Source organism: Lepidochelys kempii, chromosome 24, assembly GCF_965140265.1.
Source record: "Lepidochelys kempii isolate rLepKem1 chromosome 24, rLepKem1.hap2, whole genome shotgun sequence".
NCBI lineage: Eukaryota > Metazoa > Chordata > Testudines > Cheloniidae > Lepidochelys > Lepidochelys kempii.
Window position 1 is genome coordinate 4487705 of NC_133279.1, and position 23927 is coordinate 4511631.

General features: G+C 49.0%; 1 protein-coding gene across 6 annotated transcripts in view; it reads right to left on the bottom strand.

Annotated features, from left to right (window-relative positions):
• The window catches only part of MEF2D (myocyte enhancer factor 2D), a 176618-nt gene that overhangs the window by 123979 nt on the left and 28712 nt on the right, over positions 1-23927 (bottom strand). The gene's annotated exons all lie outside the window — the stretch shown is intronic.

Sequence of the window (23927 nt, forward strand, 5' to 3'; positions counted from 1 at the left end):
GAGATAGTCGAACAACTAATACCACAAGGTACTGCCACAGCATAGCCAAATTGAAATACTTTAGGGTTTGGCCTTCAATTTTTTGAAGAAAACATCAACATTTGTCATGGAAAACTGACACTTCTGCTGAAACATTTAACTAAATCAAAAACCCAGTGTCCTGTCAAAACATGATTCAGATGGAACGTTTTCAACCAGCCCTACCAAACACAGAGCGCAGCCGCTGCACGTCAGTCTGGGATCTGCCTCAACCCAAGGACTCTAGCGGTGGAAGCCCACCAGAGGCCACCCTGGGCTGGTTTGCAAAGGTGCTGAGCACCGACAGCTCCTCCCATTGACTTCAACTCGGATTGCGTCTGCTCAGCACCTCCGGAAATCAGGCCCTGGTTTTGGAGGCCGTGCATCCCACTGGCAACTAAACGACATCACCAAACTCGTTTCCCTTGTGACTCGAAACAGACAGGAACCCAGGTACGATTCTTCCAACCGCCTCTCGGAGAGGTAGATTAAGTACATCGGTAGAAAAGCCCCTTCCACAGATGAAGGAAGCGGCTTCACTATGGTGCCACAGCTGGGCCGCTGTAGTGTAGACATAATAGAGGCCCCATGTTGGGCCGCTGTAGTGTAGACAGTTGCTATAGTGAACGAAGGGGTTTTTCCCATCGCCGTAGTGAATCCACCCCAGGGAGAGGCAGTAGCTAGGTTGGCGGAAGAATTCTTCCATTGGCCAACCGTTTGTTTACACTGGGGCTTAGGTCAGCTTAACTATGTCTCTTGGGGGGGGGAATTGAATTTTTTCCACCCCTGAGCGACGTAGCAAGGCCAACCTAAGTTTTCAGTGCAGACCAGACCTAAGTGATTGGTCCAAGGTCACACAAGGAGTCTGCAGCAGAGCTGGGAATGGAGCCCACTTTGTCTGAGTCCTCTGCTTTAACCACAAAGCCAGCCTTCCTCTCACTGAGCCGCCTACCCCTCACCAGCTCATTTCCTGACGTTACAAAATTCAGCCCGAGCACAGATGGGCCAAAGAACCGCACAGCATCGAACCTCATCCAAGCCCTCCTACCCCCAGCACAGCTCAGGTCTGTTGGAAGCCAGCGCGGGGTTCAGTTCATGGCCCCATCTTGAACCCGAGGCCTTCGCTGTAACAAATATCTCCTCACCAAACGGCCTGGGATAGGAAGATGCTGTACGTAATTCCCCAAAACAGGTGAAGCACAGACTGCTTTCTAGCTGTCAGAATGCATTAAACCTTGAAACGTGAGGGCCAGATCCCTTCAGACATATGAGCTACAAAGTTTTCCAGCTTCTGAAGCAAATCTCCTTAGTTAAAATTGACAGAAAAGGGGTGGAGGGAGATTCCAACCCTATTCCTCAGCTGGATCTGGGGCAGCAACAGAAATATGATGCATAATTAACCTCAAACAGCTTCCCGGCACTTTATGGGCTATATTTTGTGTTAAGTTCAAGTCAGCTCAGATTCTGGCCCATCGCTTCCCTTAACAGAGAGGAGCAGTCCAAAGAAATTAAAGCTCCGGATCTGATCAATTACTCTGTCGCAAGGGGTGAGGGGGATTTTCAAAGGGAGGAAGTCTGGGTCTTATGGTAAGGCACTGGGCTGGAACTCAGGTGAGAGGGATTTAATTCCTGGCTCTCCCATAGGCTCCCTGTATGACCCTGGCCAATCCACTTGCTTTCCCTTTTGCCTGTTTAGACTGGAAGCTCTTTGGGGCAGGGGCCATCTTTCACTACTGGTTTGTGCAGCACCTAGCATGATGGGCCCCGATCTCAGCTGGGGCCTCTAGGTGTTACCGTATTGGCATGTGCCGCTCCCAGTGACCTCTGCAGAGGCCACAGCTGCTCTGAAAATGAGTGCTCTTGAAAGGGGCATTCGGTGTTGGTCTGAGTGCCCCGTGACCTGGGCAGAGAGCAATTTCCCAACACCCTGCAGAGGGAAGGGATGGGGGCTGCTGTGTGGGTGGAGGATGTGTGAATATGTGGTTTAGGTCACTGTGCAGGGTTTGCTCTACAAGGCTGAGCCCTAACCGCGTCCTCTCCCCACACCTCCACCCTCCTCCCCTGCCGCTGTGCTGGCTTCCGAGCACATCCACAGGGGCTCTAAAAGGCAGATGAACATGCAACTCTGCAAGCTCTTGCCTGCAGCAAACACATCCCTGCACTCCACGCACGGCAATCCTTTCAGATCTCCAGCTAATCAGGGTCATTCCAGGCCAGCAGCCCCCCTTATCTGAGTGGAGCTGGGTTCTGTCTTTCAGACCATACATACGACCCACAGCAACACCTGGCCTACCGAGGTATCACACATAGGAGTCAGAGTGTTAACCCTAATGTCCCGGCCAAATCCCACTTTGGGTAATTACACTCTAGCTCCCGTGTGCGCACGGATAACCAGTACAATTACAGCGATGCGAACCCCCCAGTCTGGACACAGTTATACTAGTGTCAAGTGCTTATATTGGTGTAGCTTATTCCTTTGCAGAAAGGGAAATAAGTTATAGCAGTATAAAGGGACCAGTGCATGCACACTGGCGATTGTACGGGTTTCAGTAAAATATTACGCCCGAACCGGCATAGTGATACCAGCACAAAACCTGTGTATACCCCAGGCTTAAATTCCCTCCAGCAGTTAACAGTGTTGCAACCACCGGGCATTCAAAAGTCGCGAGACAGGGCCTCAAAATATCCTGAGATATGATTTTTTAAGACAGAGGGTATTATTTAAACTATACATTTGGGTTCTTTTTATTTGCCTTCTCCTTTTGGAGCTTTCAGCAGCCACATTTTCAAGCTTTTCGTTGCAAGCACAAGGGCTAGAAACTTACTTTTTTTGAAGAAAATGAAAGCTGAGATTTTATTTCTTGAGTCCAGGAGCTGGGGCTTTAAAACACCAAATTATCATGAGGGCCGTGATAAAAATCACAAGTGTTGGCAGCCCTGAGTTGAGTGTATCTTTCACTTCCCTCCCGCAGTTGCTGGGCAGTGTTGCCCCATGTTGCTAAAACAGCTGCTGCATTCCTGCTCAGAGGTGGAAGCATTTCAGTGGCGAGTGAAGGGGTCACTATATTATACATAGTGCTCGATCCTATGCTGCCTTGCACCATGTGCAGTTATTTCCACCAGGGTCAAGTGAGCGCAAAGTGGGTGTGAAAAGCTACTTTTCTCATCTGGCAGCATTTTAGACCCACTTTCATAGAATCATAGACTATCAGGGTTGGAAGGTCATCTAGTCCAACCCCCTGCTCAAAGCAGGACCAATCCCCAATTTTTGCCCCAGATCCCTAAATGGCCCCCTCAAGGATTGAACTCACAACCCTGGGCTTAGCAGGCCAATGCTCAAACCACTGAGCTACCCCTCCCCCCCACTTTGCACTGGTGGAAATGACTGTTCAAGGGGCAGAGGAAATGAGGCTCAATAACCTGGACTACGGCTATCTCTACACCACAAATGCTACCACATCTCCCTTCAGAAGGGGGGGGCTTTCCATCATTGTAATAAATCCACAGCTCCAAACAGTGGTAGCTCGGTGGACAGAAGAATTCACCGAGCCGCGTCTACACCGGGGGTTAGGCTGACCCAACTAGGGTGCTTGGGGCACATCATTCTTCACAGCCCTGAGTCAGGATGTCACTAGGTTGATCTAAGTTTTAATTATAGACCACACCTATATATCAATCAAGTGTCCTTTGGCCTCTGTCTATCATAGACATCTGGCCTCCATTACCTCACTGTCTGAGCATCTCATGCTCTTTAACATAACCTCACGGGTGTGGTGTTATCTCCATTGTATAGAAGGGGCGCTGATGCACAGAGACAGACTAGGTGACTTGCCCAAGATCACACAGGAAGCCTGTAGCAGAGCAGGAACTTAAAACCAGAGCTCCAGCGTCTCAAGCCATGCCTTAACCACTTGGTCTCTTAACCACAAGAGCCTGGCGAGTGTTATAGAAACGCCAGCTATTGTTTACAAAGACCACAAAATAGATAGCAAAAAAAAAATTGTTTCGGTTTATTTAGAGAGACATTTTAATGGAACAAATTGTTCTATTAATCATAGAGCTGTCGGGCTGGAACAGAGCTCAGGAGGTCACCTAGTTCACCCCCCCCGTGCAGGATCAAATATATCTAGACCATCCCTGGCAGGAGTTAGCCCAACCTGTTCTTAAAAACCTCCAATGATGGGATTCCACAACCTCCCTTAGTTCCCTGGTCCAATGCTTAACCACCTTAAGGTAGAATGTTTTTCCTAATAGCCAACCTAAGTTTCCCTTCCTGCAAGTTTGTCCCATCCCCAGTAAGCACAGAGAACAATTGATCGCCATCCCCTTTACAACAACCTTTTACAGATTGGAAGATTTTTCTGTCTCTCGTTACTATGACTGTAAACAATCGCAGCCCTCTGGGAACTGCTGGCCACGTGGCTCATTGTGTTTGACTGCTACGGAGTGACTAAGAATTGTGACACACAGCTAGTCAGTGCTAAAACATCGTTAGTCCTTTCTTCCTACCCCCCACCTTCTTGATTTCCACCACCACTACATCTTATCTTTTGGACTGCCAGCGCAAATCATCAAAGGTCTGTAGGTTCCTAACTTCAATTTATTTCACTGGAAGTTGGGCACCTACATATGTTTCAGGATCGGAACCCCAGCTCTTCGGAGAGGGGATTGTCATGCCTGTGGGTATGTAAAGCTCCCAGCATAATGAAACCCCAAAATGGCAGGCCAGAAGCAATGCAGATAAATGATCAGAGCGCTGGCCTGTAACACGTGGGTCTGCAGTTACCGATTGGCCGTCTGTCTTTGGGGAAGTTGCTACCCTTCTTTGCTTCCCCTTTATCTGTTTTGTGTAGTTAATTGTAAGCTCATGAGGGCAGGGACTGTCTCGCCCTACGTGTCTGTGCAGCACCTATCAGCATCCTGATCTCAGTCATAGGGCCTCAGGGAATGTCTACACTACAGGGTAAGCCCAGAGTTTGAACTCAGGCTCAAGCCTAACCCCCGTTCTGTCTACACACAAATCGCACTAACCCAGGGCTTGGATCTAGGGTCCCAGGACCCCACAGGGGTGGAAGATCCAAGCCTGAGGCAAGCCGGGACCCAGGGTTCAAGCCCTGTTGCTTTGCAGTGTAGACTCACTCACACTGGACTCATGCTCTGGGAGTCCGCCACAAGTACCCCATAATCCCAGGACCCACGGGCAAACTTCCTTAGTCCTCTGGCCGGTCAAGTTTGGTGGACAGCTAAGCTTTTCCACACTGCACCACGAACAAAGGTGGACTGGCTACCTTTTGAGAGGGTGCTTGGAACTCTCGGATATGGATGGTGGGACTCAGGCCCGCACAACGCAGTGAAGATGCTGCCACCCCAGGATGGGACCCAGGGTTCAACAATTCCTAACCTAGGGTTACAAATGAATGTAGACTCTCCAGCCCCAGGTTAACAAACCCAGGATTTGTTAACTCGAGTTCTCCTAACCCTGGGCTTACACTGCAGTGTAGACAGACCCGCAGAGTTTAAGGCCAGAAGCGGCCACCAGACCATCTAGTTTGACCTCCTGTGTATCACAGGCCACAAACCAACACCCAGCACCCACACGCTAAACCCAACAACTGAAATTAGACCAAAGTATCACAGCCCACAGGAGACTATGATGTGCCACAGGCAGAGAACAGGAGGGACCAAGATGCACCAACGCCCCAGGCCCTGGCAATGGCAGAGACTTGATTAAGTGAGATATACCCCGATGACCCTCGCAAGTGACCCACACCCCAGGCTGCAGAGCAAGGTGGAAAAAATCCAAGGTCCCTGCCAATCTGACCTTAGCCTCTAACTGGTATATTTATTTTACACAGGAGGTATTAAGAGATTTGCCTGTGGTCACACCTGGAGTCTATAACATAGCTAGAAATTGAATCCAGGTCTCTAGGGTCCTGACACACGGTTAATAGCCCATTCCACCCTATGGAGCAGCACTTGATGAGGCAAGAAGCTCCTTAGAAAGACATGTCTACCCTGAATCCCATTGGAACTTTGGCTTGTCTGCTGAGCGGTGACATGAAGACTCCTCCCGGCAGCAACTGGACAGAGACCTGACACCCACCCACCCCAAGACATTTCACATTAAAGGCCACCGAAAGGTACCAAGCCATCAAGTGGTAAAGATTTTTGGTCGCTCAGAACCCTGTGCTGGACTGGAGCTGGCAAGCTGAGATTTATAGCTTTTGGGAAATAATACAGGAATCACACAATGTTCCCTGGGAGCAGGTTGGAATCGAGGAGAGCAGACAGCTTTTATTCATGGCAAAGCCAGTCACGTGCTGTAATTCATTCACAGAGTTTAAGGCCTAAAGGAACCCTAAGATCACCTAGTCTGTGTAACTCCTGTATAGCCCAGACCATTACATTTCACCCAGGTGCCCTGTACTGAGCCCAATAAGTTGTGTTTGGATCCAGCACCTCTTCCAGAAAAACGGCCAGTCTTGATTGGAGGACCTCAAAAGATGGAGAATGTACCACTTCCTGTGGTAGTTTGTTCCCGTGGTTAATCGCCCCTCCCGGTTAAAATACATGCCTTAAAATGTATTGTAATGATTGGGGGAGGGGTTCAGAGAGTGTGCACATGCACATTTATCATCCTCTAGTCAGTGCGTTCAATTGGAACTTCTTGTCTGTGTGTCCTATGCCCTATATTGCTATCAGTTAATGGTGATTCTCCTTAAACTCTTGGATCAAGAGACTGTGGGTTCTATTCCCACTACTGCTACGACATTTCCACTGGCTATGACATACAACACGGTGACACCTCAGAAGCCCTCAGTTACCCTGGATTAGTCACAGGATAGTTTAACCTGACAGGTGGTTCTTGAGAAAGCAGGGGGTTGGATTTATGAGAGCCTACTCCAAAGCTCAATTAAATCAATGGCAAAACTCCCTGGCTTCAGAGTCAGGAGGCTCCAAGCACCTTCCTAATTCATCTACATGCCAGAAGCTGGGACTGGATGACAGGGGATGGATTACTCCGTAATTGCCCTGTTCTGTTCATTCCCTCGGAAGCACCTTTCCCCCCGAGGGCTGCAACTATGCTAACAGTTATTGACCCACTGGCGGGGACTGTTTTAAGCACAGACAGCTCAGCCCCCCCGCATGAACCTCGTTGGTTTGCATTAAGAACCTTTGCAAGTTTGCCTGGCTCCGTGCTAGAGTTTCCATTGCAATGCCCTCTGGGTATTTATCATGCCACACCTGGCACAACTCCCAGAAGCAGTGCATTCTGGGAGATTTCAAAAGGTCACGTAATGCACTGTGGCGCAGCAGCGGGGTGGGGAGAAGAGGGGGAGTGAGCATTTTGGCCAATCTGCATCCCAGGCTGGGACTACAGTGGTTCAAACTGACAGAATTTAGGAGCTCACAGCAAGAAGTCTAATCCAGCCGTATTTGGCTCACATGTCATGTTAAAATGGCTTTTTTTTTTTTTTTTTGACAACGGAAATATTTGTCCAAAAAAATAATCATTTTGGCAGAACCTGAAAACAAAATATTTTCAGGGTTGGCTTTTGGGGGTGGGGGGGTGTATTTGTTTCTTCTTCTCCTCCTCCGTCCTTTTCAGGAAAAAATGGGGAAGGGGGGAGAGAGGGAGGAAAGGGAAGGGGAGGAGGGGGAAAAAGAAAATGTTGGACCAAAGCTTTTGAAAAAGATCCTGAATAAAGGGAAAATTGTTCCTTTCTGAAAACGGAAAGTGCTTCTCTTTCGCCCCGCTGTGGCAGGTGTGACTCCCTTTATTTCGGCAGAGACGGAAACAGACACAAAGAGGATCAGACAGACAGACTGAAAGGGAACACCAAGGCAGTGACAGAGCCAGGAAGAGAACCCAGGAGTCTGAATCACCAGTCGACCCACTCTCACCACTAGGCCATACCCTCCTGCAGAGCCAGGACTAGAACCAAGCGCTGGCCTACACACAGTGTTGTTCCTGGGGTAACTATGTTCGACAGGGGACTGATTTTTTTCACCAATACAGTAATACCAGGACCACCCCAGTGTGGACGGAGTATGACTGGTATAACGGTGCCTTAGACCAGTATAGCTTATTCCCCTTGCCATATATAAGCTATACCTGTACACACACTTTTTTACCAATATAACTGCATCCACACTAGGAGGGGTGGGGGGGTTGTATTGCTGTAGGGTTAGTTAAAGCAATACATTTTTAGTGCACAGACAAGGCCCAAGGGTCCTGACCCCCAGACCCCTGCTCGAGCCATTAACCCACACTTCCCTCCCTTCTGTGAGGATTTGCTATGTTATGCCAGTCTGTGATAGGGAGCTCTGGTAGGTGCACGTTCTTTGGAAATTTGCCTCTTGTGGAACAAGCTGTTTGTGCAACGAACCATGTGTCATAGCCAGCTGCTAATGACAATCCTCAAGACCTGCTCCACCCGACAGGTTAACCCCTGCTAACCTCCACCCAAAGGCTGAAGTCTTTCGGTCATTCGAACAAAGTCCCGGCCCCATCATTAAATCAGTCGTGAGCCAATGAAGCCACTGATGTGAATCGCCGGGGACATGGGAACCAGACTCTCTACTGCATTCCTTGGACGGCCCTGCTTGGATAAGGCAGGAGGATGTGGCTAATGGCTGCGAAAGACCAACTCCCCATGGAGAGTTTCTTAAAAGCGGTTTCCCCAGAGACCATGGGGCTCACAGCAGTGTGACTTTCATGCTTAGCTTAGGGGGCATCTGTTAAGACACAGAGCCTGATTTTCAGGTCCTCTGTTCCTGCGCTCAGGATAGGGGCAGAGTGGGGTGGGAAAAGGTGGATTTAAGCCACCTCTGTGCTCTGGCCCCTGGTATCAGCTAGAGCAACCTCGGGGCTGCTCTAACTTATGCTTTGCTCCTCACAGTCCCCTATTGGCCCTGGGAAGCAGCGAGTACCCATAGTGTGTTGCACTTCAACCATGCCCCCAATCCAGCCCCTCCACCAGAGGCTGGGAGCAGATCCCTTATGCCAGCTCCACACCAGCCGGGAAGGCCCTCTGCCCTGGGGAGATTCTAAGGGGTGCATTTCCAACCACTTTACTCTGTCAGAGCAGCCTAAAGGAATCGGAGTGCGACTGAGAACTAGGCCCAGATTGTGGTGGGGGAAGGGTGGCATTACCACAACCTCCCCTTCCCTTTTTTTGAGTTTCCTCTAGCAACGAGCCTGGACCACAACATTTGGTCTCCGACCCAAACTTCCCCATCATTCGGGGAGCATGCGGCTCCTAAGCCATCTCTGATTTTTGAGGGCCTCTGGGTACCTGGCTTCCTGGCTTCCAACGGGCCAAACTTAACACAGAGCAAGTCAGGACCTCATTCTCATTCCACAAAGGCTCCATTACACCACTCTGCCAGCGTAAAGAGGCCTTAATGGGAGGAGAAAACACCTATATGCTCGCTTTAAGGTCCCTTTGCACAGCCAGAGCGTGACCAAAACCAATAAGAATCAGCTCTTCTCCATCTCAGGCCAATAAACATGTGGCCCAATATTCAAAGGCTCCGAGGTGCAGACAGCTCGCCCTGGGCAGAGGGAGTTTCCCCAGCTCTGCATTGGGCCAAATGGGGCTTCTGCCTCTGCGCTGCCTTCAGAAGACAAGAAGGAAGGAAATCTTGTGAAGAGATCGGAAAGTGGGGGCGGTGGGAGGACGGACAAAGCTTCCCCAGCAGAACGGATATGGAGAAGGCTGTGGATTTCCCAGACGCGTACTCCCCTAGGAAAGTTACTGCAGCTGAGAGAACAGGGGCAGACAGCGCACTAAGGGGGAGCCGTCATGGAAAGAGGGAGCTGTTTCCCCCGGCCTCTAGGGGCCTGGTTCTCAGCAGTGTTGAGAAGCCACAGAGGTTGGGGTTGGAATTGCGGGTGCTCTGGAAACCAGACCCTAGATTCCATGGTAGCAGGAGCTGTAGAAGCCGAGGAGAGAGCAGACTAGGAAAGAAGGGAGAGATACAAATGGACACTGGAGACTAACTAGACAAATGTAGGTTTCAGAGAAACAGCCGTGTTAGTCTGTCTTCGCAAAAAGAAAAGGAGTACTTGTGGCACCTTAGAGACTAACCAATGTATTTGAGCAAAAGCTTTCGTGAGCTATAGCTCACTTCATCGGATGCATACTGTGGAAAGTGTAGAAGATCTTTTTATACACACAAAGCATGAAAAAATGGGTGTTTACCACTACAAAAGGTTCTCTCTCCCCCTACCCCACTCTCCTGCTGGTAATAGCTTATGTAAAGTGATCACTCTCCTTACAATGTGTATGATAATCAAGTTGGGCCATTTCCAGCACAAATCCAGGGTTTAACAAGAACGTCCCGGGGGGGTGGGTGGGAGGGAGGGAGAACAAGGGGAAATTACTATTACCAACCGGAGAGTGGGCTTGTGGGGGGGGAGAAAACCTGGATTTGTGCTGGAAATGGCCCAACTTGATTACATACACATTGTAAGGAGAGTGATCACTTTAGATAAGCTATTACCAGCAGGAGAGTGGGGTGGGGGGAGAGAAAACCTTTTGTAGTGGTAAACACCCATTTTTTCATGCTTTGTGTGTATAAAAAGATCTTCTATACTTTCCACAGTACGCATCCGATGAAGTGAGCTGTAGCTCACGAAAGCTTATGCTCAAATAAATTGGTTAGTCTCTAAGGTGCCACAAGTCCTCCTTTTCTTTTAGACAAATGTATTGGGCCAGATCCCCCGCCAGCATAAATCAGCAGAGCTCCACTGACGTCAAGGATGCTGAGCTGAGGATCTGTCCCACAGAAAGCGAAAACGAAGAAGCTAACAAGGAGGTCCAGTGGATCGGGTATTGAGCTGAGGATCCCACCATGGGACTAGTCTTAGCTCTGATGCTGGCCTGCTACCTAAATCCTTTGCTTTACCCCTCACCCTTTGTCTTAGGTGGTACATTCTTTGGGGGGCAGCACCACTCCCAGTGTGACACTGTGTAGGTACAGGCCCCCAGAGGCTGGTTGCTACTACCTGAATACAAACAATAATGAGGAAGACAGTGGATTAGATAGAGAGGAAGGCTAGGTCTTCACTGCCCAGACAGGTGTGTGTTTCACATGGAGATAGCTACCCCAGCATAAAATCCTAGTGGAGACAAGGCAGAGGTGGCTCTTAGCTTGATTTAAGTAGTCGAGGTCAACACTATACACCAAACACAGCTGGGGGATATAGGAGTAAGGTAATCTTGAGATAACTCTCTGGGCTTAAAAACACACCTTTTTTTGCTGCGAAGTCATAGCTACAAAGAGAGAGAGCAAGCAGAAGAGGGAGAAAGACAGGTTAGGAAAGGACGGACGATCCAGCGGTTGGAGTCAAGTTGCAGGCCACCAGAAACTGGGATTCAAGTCCCCGCTCTCCCACAGACTCCCTGAGCAACCTTAGGCAAGTCATTTAGTCTCTCTGTGCCTCAGTTTCCCCATCTGTAAAATGGGGACCATAAAAGTCCCCAAGATAGACAGACCATAGTTGCTCCACCTGGTGGATGTGAACAGGTGTTGGGGAAGCATCATCCCTCCCCCTTTCTTTATTGCTGGTTGGGTGGGTCCCTGAAACATTTTCATGTTTTAGCCTGGGGTCACGGTATGGGCTAGGTCAAGACGCACCGAGCCAGAGGGACAATTGTTGAGTGGCAAGGAGGACTGGTGGGACAGCAACAGAGCAGCTTGACGGACGACGCAGCAGGTGTTGGGAGAGGGGCCACAGGCCACGCCAGGCCCGTGGGATGCAAAGGAGAGAATGTGGGGTGATGTGTGACCGTTAGAGCCGCTGAGTTTCGCTCTCACTGGCCAACTTCCTTCTTGCCAGGGCAGATACAGAAGTGAAACTGACAGCTGGATGGATGCTGGAGGGGGGTGAGTGGGCAGGGGGGGTGACGAGTAGGAGCGGGAGGTGTAAGAAGAATGGGGATTTAGCATGGAGCCCAATGTAAACAAGTCATCGGGCTGAGACAGGCGCCTCAACAGCCAGTTGCTGCGCAACGGAAAATGTTAACGAGCCAAATATTTGGGACATCTACAAAAAACGTTGCACTGACCTGGGCTGGCAAGTACCTGGCTGCAGCAGGACTCTCGGGCCCCCCCACTCCGCACCCTAGTAGAATCAACATGAATCCACCCCTCCTCCCACACGTGGATGCAGCAGGAATGCCCCTCTCCCCCCACACATCTGGACGCAGCAGGAATGCTCCCCAGCCCACCCACCCACCCATGCAAGATCCTATCAATGGAGCCAAACCAGCTCACACCATCTGAGGACGCACGGCACGGCAGAGAGCAGCGGTGCCCTTGGCACTTTACAGAGTTTGCCAGCTGAGGCTCTCGCAGTGCCCTGCACGCATCATTACAAGCCTCTTGCTGAAGGGGAAACTGAGGCACAGAGTGACGACACCACTTGCCACAGAGCGCGAACAGCAGACTTGGAAACAGAACCCATGAGTCTTAGCTCCCAAGCCCAGACCCTATTGACTGCGCTGCATTGCCTCTATCACGTACAGCCATGCTCCCGACCCCTACCTCCTACCCTATGATGCCTCCCTTAGCCACTCTGCACCCAGCATACCATCTCCACCCTGCTCCCCCATTCCTGGCCAGAGGATTCAGCAGGCGAACTTGGCAATGAGAACATACAGGGCGGGAGAGGTGGGCAGACACTGGTGTTGAATTGATTTTAGAGCTGAACCAAGGACACAGAGGGCCTGACAGTCTCTTGCCCTGCGCCTCGGGCAGTCATCTACACCCGGGCAAAGTGCAGAGCGCACGCCCACTTTGCATGGGCGTACCTGGTGACGCAAGACACAGGACGAGGGAGACTCCGGCCCTATGTTTTTCATATTTGCCCTACAGAATGGAACTTTGACCCACAGTGACACCTACTGGTCCAGGCAATTTAGCAGTGCCAAACCTCTCTGCCAGCCAGCCACGGTGCTTCTGAATTACCCAGCACTCTGGCAGACCTCCGGGCACTTTACAAGTGGTAATTAACCCTTACAGCTCCACTGCGAGGCGCTATTACTCCTATTTTACTGAGGAGTAACAGCGGCTAAGAGACTTGCCCACAGTAAATCAGCGTGAGAGCCAGAAAGAGAATCCAGAAGTCGCTATAGTTCTAACCACTTAGCCATACTCCCTCCCAGAGCTGGGAACAGAACCAGAAATCCTGATTTCTAGTCCTCCCTGCTCCAAACACTTGACTACACTCCCTTCCAGAGCTCTGTATAGCAGTGCTTCACAACTAGGGGGCCGTGAGCAGGTTTCAGGGGGGTCCGCCCAGCATGGCCGGCGTTAGACTCGTTGGGCCCAGGACTGCAGCCAGGGGTCCGGACCTAGCCCCATTACCCGGGGCTGAAGCCGAAGCCTGAGCAACTTAGCTTCGCAGGGCCCACCAGGGTGTGGGGCCCCAGGCCACGGCCCTGCTTGCTACCCCCTAATGCTGGCCCTGGCTTTTATATGCAGAAAACATTTTATAGCATGTTGAGGATGTGTCCGAAAGAAAAACGTTGAGAACTCCTGCTGTATAGAACTCAGGAGTCCTGATTCCCAGGCTCCCCTCCCCCCCATCCTAAGCAGCTGGCCCTACTCCCGCACAGAGACAGGGAAAGAACCCAGGAGTCCTGATGCTCTCTTCTCCCTCTGTTTGTTTTGACTTATATCCCTCTAACTGTTTTGGGTCCCTTCTTGTAGTTGCAACCCTCTATGGCCGCAAGCTAACAGCCCCCCAAGTTGACTAGGGGTTGGAACTCATTGCCTGCCTCAGTTTCCCAGAGCCTGGATTTTGCCGCCTTCAGGACAGAATACAGGTCTCAGAAGGCTGGTTGGTGTTAGAGGCAAAAAGGGTCTGTCTACCCTGCACACTAAGCCTGGGATCTGACTCAGGTTTGAGCCCAAGCCCCCTTCTGCCCACACACAAATCAGTGTGACATGGGTCAGCAAGCGCTCAGGACCAGGGGCCTAACGTAGAGTTGCCAAGTGTCCGGTTTTTGACTGGAACACCTGGTCGAAAAGGGACCCTGGCTGAGCCCTCTCCTGCACCCGAAACGTCTCATCCTCAGCCCCAACCCCGAGCCCGCACCCCCCACACACACCCCAATCCCCTGCCCCAGCCCAGAGCCCCCTCCCACACTCCAAACCCCTCGGCCCCAGACCAGTGCAAATGAGCGAATGAGCGAGAGTGGGGGAGAGCAAGCAACAGAGAAAGGGGGGATGGAGTGAGCAGGGGTGGGGCCTCAGAGAAGGGGCAGGGCAAGGGTGTTTGGGTTTCTGTGATTACAAAGTTGGCAACCCTAGCCTAACGCCCTGCTGCGGAGGGAGGGTGAGAGCCCAAGTCCCACTGAGACTCTGGGCCAAGCCCTGCTATTGTGCAATGTGGACTCAGCTCAAGCCAGAGACCCGAGTCAGAAGCTCGGCATAGTGCAGTGTGGATGCGTTAGCAGGGCTATGAGATTTGGGTCCACCAACTGTAATCCCAGGTCTACAATGCAACATGGACACTCAAGAAGTGGCTTGGAAACACCGAGTCCCACAGACCTGGGTTTACAATGCAGCGTAGACATACCCAAAGAGAACCCAGGTGTCCTGACTCCTTATCCAGTGCTTTATCCACTAGACTATGCGCCTAGTGGTTTTACTTAAGGATTTATGGTACCCATTTTATAGTTGATTAAAACTCTGTATCTACTGCAGGAGATTTTTAAAGAGATGTGCCTGTGAAATCTAAGTAAATTACCTGCCCCCAAACTTTGTTAGCGTGGAGTTAATGTTGTCCAATGCTGCCTCGTGCCCTTCCCAGTATGCGGCTAAACTTAAACCTCTGAAACCCAGGACATCGCTAAGAGATGTACTCGTGAACTCGAAATCAACCTGGCACAGAAATGTCAGACACCAGCCTCGGTGCGACTGCCCACGCTGCAGCTCCAAACACCATGCACTTCCAGCATGTGTCAACACCGAGGCAAAAAGGTCACAACATCTAATCGACAACCACATTCACGTCCAATCAAAGGAGTCACCGCTCAGTTTTCTTAGCTAATTTTTGACCTACTTACCAGCAGACCTGGACGGCTGCAAAGCTCATGAGGCATTAATGATTTAAAGGCCTTCAGTTAATCACATGCCAGGTACGCTGCAGTGTTATATAATACTATAGTTAGCTTTAGCACAGCATCACCCTAAACAACGAATGTGAGCCAGTGCTAACCGTCCTCCTCCACTGCTATGTATGGGCCTGATTCTCTGATGGCCTGCACTTTGGGCCTGATTCTCAGTTGCACTAAAGCCTATTTACGCTGCCCAAGCAGTCCAATGGGGCCTTAAAGTGTAATTTACGACAACTTTAAGCCCTCTTTACTCTGTGCGTGAGCCCTTGGGGACACAGGAAAATTAATCTGAATTAATTTTTCCGGGGGATTAGTTAAACCGCATTAAATGTCTGTGTGGACACTCTCATTGAGAATTGAAGTGCCCTTAATTTGGGTTATCTTAATTCACCTTTTATCTTAATTCACTTCCAAAATTAATTAAGCTAAACCAAATGAAGGCCATTTTAAATCCAAATGAGAGTATCCGCACAGGTGTTTAATGTGGTTTAACTAATCCGATGAAGTGAGCTGTAGCTCACGAAAGCTTATGCTCAAAGAAATTGGTTAGTCTCTAAGGTGCCACAAGTCCTCCTGTTCTTTTTGCGGATACAGACTAACACAGCTGCTCCTCTGAAACTATCCAAATTAAATTCACACCGTTAGTTAATTTGGATGCATTTTCCTGAGTGTCCCCATGTGCGCAGGAGAACAAAGACTTTTATCCTGTCATTTAGACCAGTGCAAAGGGAGTTTAAAACAGTGCCACTCTAATACGATAGCCTTTTATGCACATGTGATACACACTGAACAACGGCTTACACAGACACACAGAGCTTATCCACACTAGGATAAAAGGGGAGGGGGGGAGTGTTAAGTCACATTAGCTAACACGTTTTAACTAACATGGTTTAAAAACCTCATGCAGACAAGGCAAATTGTATCGTAAAACATTTTCACTAGTGACAGTGAACACTAGGTTCCCTCCTAGACGTCATCTTAACCGGCTAACATGTGTTACCACACATCTTGTCCTGTCTACACGAGGGTTTTAAAACATGTTAGTTAGGTGTTTTTTAAATATCTTTGAGCCTAGTATGGACATGCCCCAAAGGCCCATAAATCCCATACCAGCACAAACCCTGCATTAGGAGAACCAACCTGCACACTTAGCGCTCCAAACCTCTTAAGTGCTGAAAACTCGGTTTCAGTCCTTAATGAGGACCTTGTGGATGTAACGGAACAGAGAAGCTGTGCGGAGGACAATAAGATCGGCCTAAGCACAAGGCCGATAGGTATGCTGCTTATGCATGCAGTCAAAGATGTGCTAATGTGGTAATCTAGGTGTTTCAGTCCTTTGGTAAATATCAGACTGCACAAAATCTAGGCAGTGCAAATCATATTAACTTAAGTCTCAGAGCTCTTGCAGGCAGGCTGCCACAGTAACAGACAGCCAGTTAACGAGTGATTGTTTGGGGACTCCATTTATTAATGTGTATTACCAATAATACACAGAGGCATGCACCAACTGAGATCGGGGCCCAATTTCGCTAGGCGCAGCACAGATGCATAGCAAGACACATTCCCTGCCCTTAAAATAACCAGAGGCAGTCTGGCTCACTGGATAGGGACCAGGACTGAGATTCAGAAGACCTCAGTTCTATTCCCCACTGAGCCATGTTTGGCACATCGCTTTGCTATACCCTTTGACCGTAACAAATAAGACAAAGGGCGGGAGACAGGAAAATCATCCACCTCACTTTGTAGCTGGAGAATTGAGGCACAGTGAGATTAATGCCAGGTTTTCAAAAGCTCAGTCACTATCAGGTTAATTCGTACAGGCGCCTGGCTGGGAGCGGAGCCCTTTAGAAAAGCCAATCTTGTGTAACCTTTCCAAGATCATGCAATGAGTCTACGGCAGAGATGAACCGAACCCACAGCCACTACCTTAACCAAAGGACCATCCTCCCTCCCTGCTTGGGACCCACTGCAATAAAAAAAAAAATCATTCAAAGACAGTTTTGCTTCATCAGCTGGTGGAAAACTCCATGGCAGCATCGGACGTGTTAGCGATGGAGAAGATTCATTAAGCATCTGGCCAAACTCCCTGCATCGTCATTCCCTACAAGTATGTTTCTTGGCTTTTGATCCACCCAAGCTTCAGGGTACGTCTACACCAGCACAGCTGCAGCGACGCTGCTGTAGTCACTTACGACAGCGATGGAAGGGGTTCTTCCGGCACTCCATTAAATCCACCTCTCCAAGAGGCGGGAGCTAAAAAAAAAATTCTTCAGGCAACCTAGAGCTGTCTACACTGGGACTCAGGTCGGCTTAACTACGTCTCTCGGGGGGGGGGGGTGATTTTTTCATTGGCCTGAGCAACGCAGCTAGGTCAACCTGACTGTCTAGTGTAGACCAGCCCTGAGAGGTCTCCCTCACTTTCTTTGGAAGCCTATTCCAGAGTTTAATACATCTCAACCTCAGAAATTCCCTGCCCCCCGGTACTCAGCTCAATTGATATCAGTGGAGTAAAGCTGGTTTAAGTCAGCTGAGGGTCCGGCCCAGTGAGTGTAAAGTGGCAGATCCAAAACGCATTTTGCATCCACTTTTTATGCCAGCGTAAATGACTGCACAAGACACAAGGCCACTAGCGGGATGTCTGCACTACAGGGCCTACGTCTGCACAGCTATCCCAGCAGAGCCCCCCAGCGTAGACTCAGCCTAGTTTTGCTGTCGGTGTATGTCAACAAAAGCCCTCTTCCCTTGACGCAGCTGCGTCTACACTGTGGGTTTTGTCAGCTTAGCTATGTCACTTGTGGGGCGTGGTTCTTTTTCATAGCTATGTGGATGTAATTTTAAGCAGCAGAAACCAAGACTGAGAATCAGGCTCTCCGTTTGCTTTATTGATTTGTTCCTTCCATTTGTGATTGGAGCCCCTTTGCCCATCGATTGGAGCGATTTCACAAGAATTACAGATACACCACGTAGCGATCAAACCAGTGCCAGCAATGCACAAGATTTTTCGGTGGCGGGGAGGCCACTTTCAAAGGCTCTGCAAAGCTAAAGCTAAGCCCTACTTGTTTCTCCACAAGCCACAACTGCTGAGCAGTTGGGCATGTTCAGAGCAGCACTACGTTTGCAGTGAATTGAATTTGAGGGGCCCTCTTTACCTTCCAAGCGCAGCTGCGTTTCTGTAGCCAATCCACAACACTCTCATCGCACCCTGTTACAACAGTCCTGGTTGCATTGTGCAAGCTTTTTTGTGCTGACCATGTGTTTGTACGGCTGTTGCCAGACCAGTGCATTCTGGGAAAATCCAGGCAGCTATCCCACAATGCCTTCACGGATATAAAGTGCCCGGGAGACGGGCACACAGAAAGGCATCAGCACCACATGCAGCAATGCATTCTGGGATGTCCCCCATGGCACAGACAGCTGGGAAGTAGGCATAGCCAAACTGGTTCCATAAACACAATGAGGCGGGTGCTGCCCGCCTTACAGTGAACCTGTGTGTGGAGCCAGCTACTGGAAGACATCCATGCTCCAGGCTAGGTTGCTGCCATGGTTCCTGAGAGTTGTGTGTGGAAGCAAACTCTCCTTGGAGCCAACTCTAATGCAAAACCAGTTACAAACTCACTTAAAAGCTGTTGTGTCAATGTATATGGTAGTACACAGAGGCTCCACTGGGCTGAGCACTGCAGACACACATCAGGAGAGGTACTCTCTGCCCCAGATAGCCTACAAACTACAGACACAGCAGGCACTGAGTGGCAGGGGAAACTGAGGCACAGAGGGGCAGTAATTTGCAGAAGGTTGCCCAACAGGTCAGTGGCAGAGCCAGGAACAGAACGGAGGTCTCGGACATACCTGTCAAGTGTGCTAACCACTGGGCCACGCTGCCTTTTAAACCTTAGCACTGACTCATGAGAGGACAGGCAGGGCAGGAGCTTCATATAATAGGGTTTAACAGGAAAGAGTCCAGATTTAGTAAATTCAAGCCAGTCTTCTCTCTTTCCGGAGCATTTGCAATGAGGAAACCTGCTGAAGAGAGGAGAAAACTCTGCTACCCGGGGACGGATTTGGCCCTTAGCATCCGGCGAAGGAAGCGAAGCTGCCAGCCCGGCCGATATCAGACAGGCCATATCACCTTTCAGCCTCCCAGAAGCTAGGATTTTAAATCACCTGGGAGGTGGCCAGCTCTCATTAGGGCTACTCACCGGATGAGAGCTGGGTAAGAGATACCCTCCGCCCCCTCCTCACATGCACCCTCCCCGGCAGGGCAAACGGACGCTTAGGGAAGCGGGGGAGGGCTGGGGCAAGCTTCGTTCTCGGGCCCTGGGTGGGGAACGTGGCCTCAGAGCTGTATCGGGGAGTCGGGTTCAAATTCCACGGCCGGCAGGTGAGGCGCAACCAGCGGCAGGCTTCACTCCCGGGCGAGGGATGAGCGAGGCAGGGGCTGTGAGTCTGATTGCGGGCAAGGGCCCTTCCAGAGATGGGCGGAGAGAAGGGGAAGATCAAGGCTCTCGCTCTTTCTTTCTCACACCACCACACTCCCCTTTCACATGAGTCAGCAGCCGCCTGCCCTGTAACTTCCATGGGACATTTTATACCGCACAAGGTCCACGCCTCCGTGAGCAGCTCCGGGCTTTGACTGACGGGTCGGTCTGTCCTCTCGCCATGGAAACAAAACAAACACGTCCGCCCCGGTCCAAACCTTCCAGCCTATAACTCTCCTCGCTCTGACAAACAGAGGCAGGTCATAAGTCACCTCCTGGCTGTAATTAAGCCCTAATGAGTTGAGGCACAGCGCTTTTTCTGGGGGGTTAATAACCGACTGGGGAGAAGCCAGGGGACCACACAAGCAAGTCATTAATCTCTTACCATGCCCAGCACCCAGCTGATTATTAGTTACTGCAAATAAAGACCAAGAAATATCAAAGGCCAGGCCTTGAGATGTTTTACGGTTGATGCAGTTGCTATGTACGGGGCATGCATGAGCTGTAAATTAGCCAGATTGCTTTGAATCCCCTCACGGCTTTCCATTCAGCTTTACGATCATCCCACCTCTGGATCAGGAGAGCTGGATTTCACTACCGAGCCCGGCAGAAGGGTACAAAAAACACCAACCGCCTTCACGACCTGGAGCTTTCAACCCCCCTTAAAGGTGTCTCGCCGTGGAGAATAAAAAGGAGCTTCTGCCCAGAGAACAGCTGGCCTTGTGCTTACGACATCAGACTGGGACTCGGGAGATCTATCTTGAATTCTTGGTTCTGCCACAGACCCCCTGTGTGACTTGCTCCTTCTGAGCACAAAGGCCTATGGCCCTTGCTCAGGTGTGGTTATTTAGGCTGGTACCCCTGTGCTGGTTTGAATGACGACACATGGTGCAGGGCAATGAAGAAGCAAAGCTCAGTTCGTCATCTGTAAAATGGGGAAAATATAATCTTTCCTTTGTCGATCTTGTCTCCGTGAGTGCTTTGGAGCAGGGACTATATGCACTAGAGTTAGGCTTGGCAGAATTCTGTGTTGGCATTTTTATAATTTCGATGGATACTCTCGATGTCATTTTTAAGTTTGGGGTTTTTTTTTCAGTTTTTATCTGTTCAAATTTTCACACTTGCAGGAAGTTAAGAGGGGTTGAGGGGGGTTCAGACAATAACTGTTTAGTGACAATCAATATTGAGAGTCCAAGAATTATAGCTTTATAACCGTTCACACACAGTCAACATCCCCATGTCAAATGATACAACGTAAATACCTTTAAATCACGCTCTGATCAGTCCCCCAGCAGCATTCTTCTTACTTTGCCTGTCTGTAAATTTCAGCAGTCATCCACGAAATCAGTTTGTGTATGTCTGGTGAAATCAACCCTATGCAGGAGGTCAGACACTAGATGGTCACAGTGGACCCATCCGGCCTGGCAACCTATGAATCATGATTGTGGCCTCCAGATGCTACTGTCATACGCAGAATATTGGGCCGCATCACACTATGCGCTTGTACAAACAACACTGCCCTCGACTCCCAGGAAGTTTTAACTGAGTCAGGACCGCAGGACTCTGCTTGTTAAGAATAGAAGGTGCTTTGCATGCTTCCATGGGAGCTAAGCCTAGAGGTCGCAGGGTCTCGAAGCCCAGGTGTATTTTTACAGCATAGTGGTAGGTGGGTGCATCCCATGCTACAGCCCTGCTGGGAAACTCCTCCCAGAAATCACGTGAAAGGCCTTCGTGTGCTGACCTCCCTCAGAGCTGTCTCTGATTGGAATCGGTTTGATTTGTGACTGCCGCAGGATCCAGCGAGCACAAGCAAACAGGGGAGGGGAGAATGCCCGACTTCCAGCCAGGGGTGGACACAGCAACCGCCAGAAAACCAAAAATCTTGCAGTGGGGCTTGCAAATGACAGAGCCACGTCTTCAGCTGATGTACATCAGTGTAGCTCCAAGGCATTCAGCGGGGTTACATCAACTTCTTCCAGAAGATGAGCGCAAATCAGGAATAGCTATTCCAAAATAACTCCCTGTGTAGACACAGGGACAATAGGGATGGTTCAGGTCCAAGAGGAGAGTTGTAAGAAGTCTCAGAATGGACAAGGAACACTGCGATTTCTGTGCCATTAAAGGGCTTTTACAAAAGTGGCTGGGCCTAAAAACTGCCCTGATAGGACAATGGACTAATCTAATAAATCTTGCCTCAACAACTCTAAACAGATGACTTTCTCTGGAGAGGAAATATGATCTTATGGTTACAGGTTTGTCTACACGGGGAGATACTTGATTTCAGATGTGGGTACGGTGCAAATGTAAGGCAGAATTACTATTCCTGATTAACGCCTTCCGCAGATGCTCTTATTCAGGAGTAAGAGTACCTTATTCTAAATTAATTTAATTCATTTCCAAAGGGGATTAAACTAATTCAGAACAAGGCACTCTTATTCTGGAATAAGAGCGTCCACACAGGGAGTTAATCAGGAATAGTTAATCCACTTTAAATCATTCTGGATTAATTTCCCTGTGTAGACAAGTTAGAGATAGGCTTAAGAGCTATTTCTTCCAAACTTTATGTTAGCATGAACTATTTTAACTCTGGATATTAAGGTTATCCAAGTACCCTGGCCCATGGGCCTTACTTACGCATAGAATCTGGCATTCTGCCTTGTATTTGACACCCCTCCTCTAGGTGTCAAAAAGCAATCACCAAATATCATAAGATTGATAACATCACAAGAGGTGACAATGTTGCTACAGAATTGCCAACTTGTACAATTTTATTGTGAGTCTCTCAGTATGGGGTAAAACCTTGGCTCCATGAAAGTCATTGGCAAAACTGCCACTGACATCAGTGAGACCACGAGTTCACCCTTACTGTTTTTTCTTCAAGTTCTAGCTCCTGGACTCATGTGATTAGGTGGTAACCTCAGCTTTCATTAAAAAAAGTAAGCATCCAGCCCTTACAGTTGTGTAAAAGAGATTTAAAAGATGAACCCAAAAGATTCAGAAACCAGAAGTCAAATAAAAAGAACGTAAAATGCAGTATTTTTTTAAAAAATCATGATTTTTGGGAGGCCCAACTCCTGAATGCTCAGGAGTGGAGAATCAAGGCAATATGGTTTATTCCTGTCATCTTCCCCTGCATTATACGTATCACACATTTTTCTCAGAATTACTGTACTATTTTTTTTTTAAATTCAGAATTTTCAGAAACTTTTTAGTCAGGGAACTTCTTCCCCGTGGTGGGCAGGGAGTTTTACATTTTAAAAATACTCTTTCACTTTGAATTGGGCAGTCAGAGGGGGTGATCAGTGAGGGGTAGTCTAATTTCCTAATTCCATCCCCCATGGGATGAAAAGGGCTTAGAAGTTTTGTCATAGCAGGCCTGGTTTACACTTAAAAGTTCTACCATCCTAGAGTGGCAAACCTCCCTAGTGCAGACACATTTATACTGAAATAGAAGGGCTAACAACAGGATAGCTTATTCCAGTTTGGCAAAGCAAAACTATCTACAGTAATATAAAGCACTTTATACCAGTATCATCGTGTAGGGCTTGGAGAACTCCTGCATAACTATTTCAGTAAAAAAAAAAATCACATCCTTACTGACACAATCATGCTGGTAAAGCCTAGATCAGTCTGAAGTTTGTGCTTCATCAAAAGACCAGAATTTGCCCCTGTGCCCCATCAGAGCAGCTGGAAATTAGAGTCTAATTCTCACCCAAAGGCCTTGTTTACATGAAAAAGCTGCATCGGTTTAACTTCAGGTGTGATTTTAAACCATTCTAATTAAACTGGTTCAAATTCCTGTATGGATGCTCATTAAAAGAGTGGCTTCTTTTGGTTTAGCTTAATTCAATTCCTAACTGACTTCAGCTAAACCAAAACGAGTGCGCCCACATGGGGTTTTGCACGAGTTCAGCTAAATCGGTTTAAAAGTCACTAAGTTAAATCAGTACAGCTTTCTCCTGTGGATAAGGACTAAGGCCCCTTTGCACGACCCTAGCAGCGTAAAGGGGTCTTAAAATGTGTGTAAACTACACCCTGGCAAAGCTGGGTAGAAGGGCCCTAATTTCATGTAAATGAGACTCAGAACAATACGTTTTATTTAAAACTGTAAATTGGACCTTAACCACGTCACGCTATAGATTTTAATCATTTTTACTGCCTGAGCATCAGCTACACTAAAGCCGTTGGACCCAACTCTGGACATAAATTACATCTTCATGTCCCCTCCAGTCCTACGATTCACTTGAATATAATAATAAAACAACTTACGCTTATACAGAGCTTTTCATCAGTAGATCTG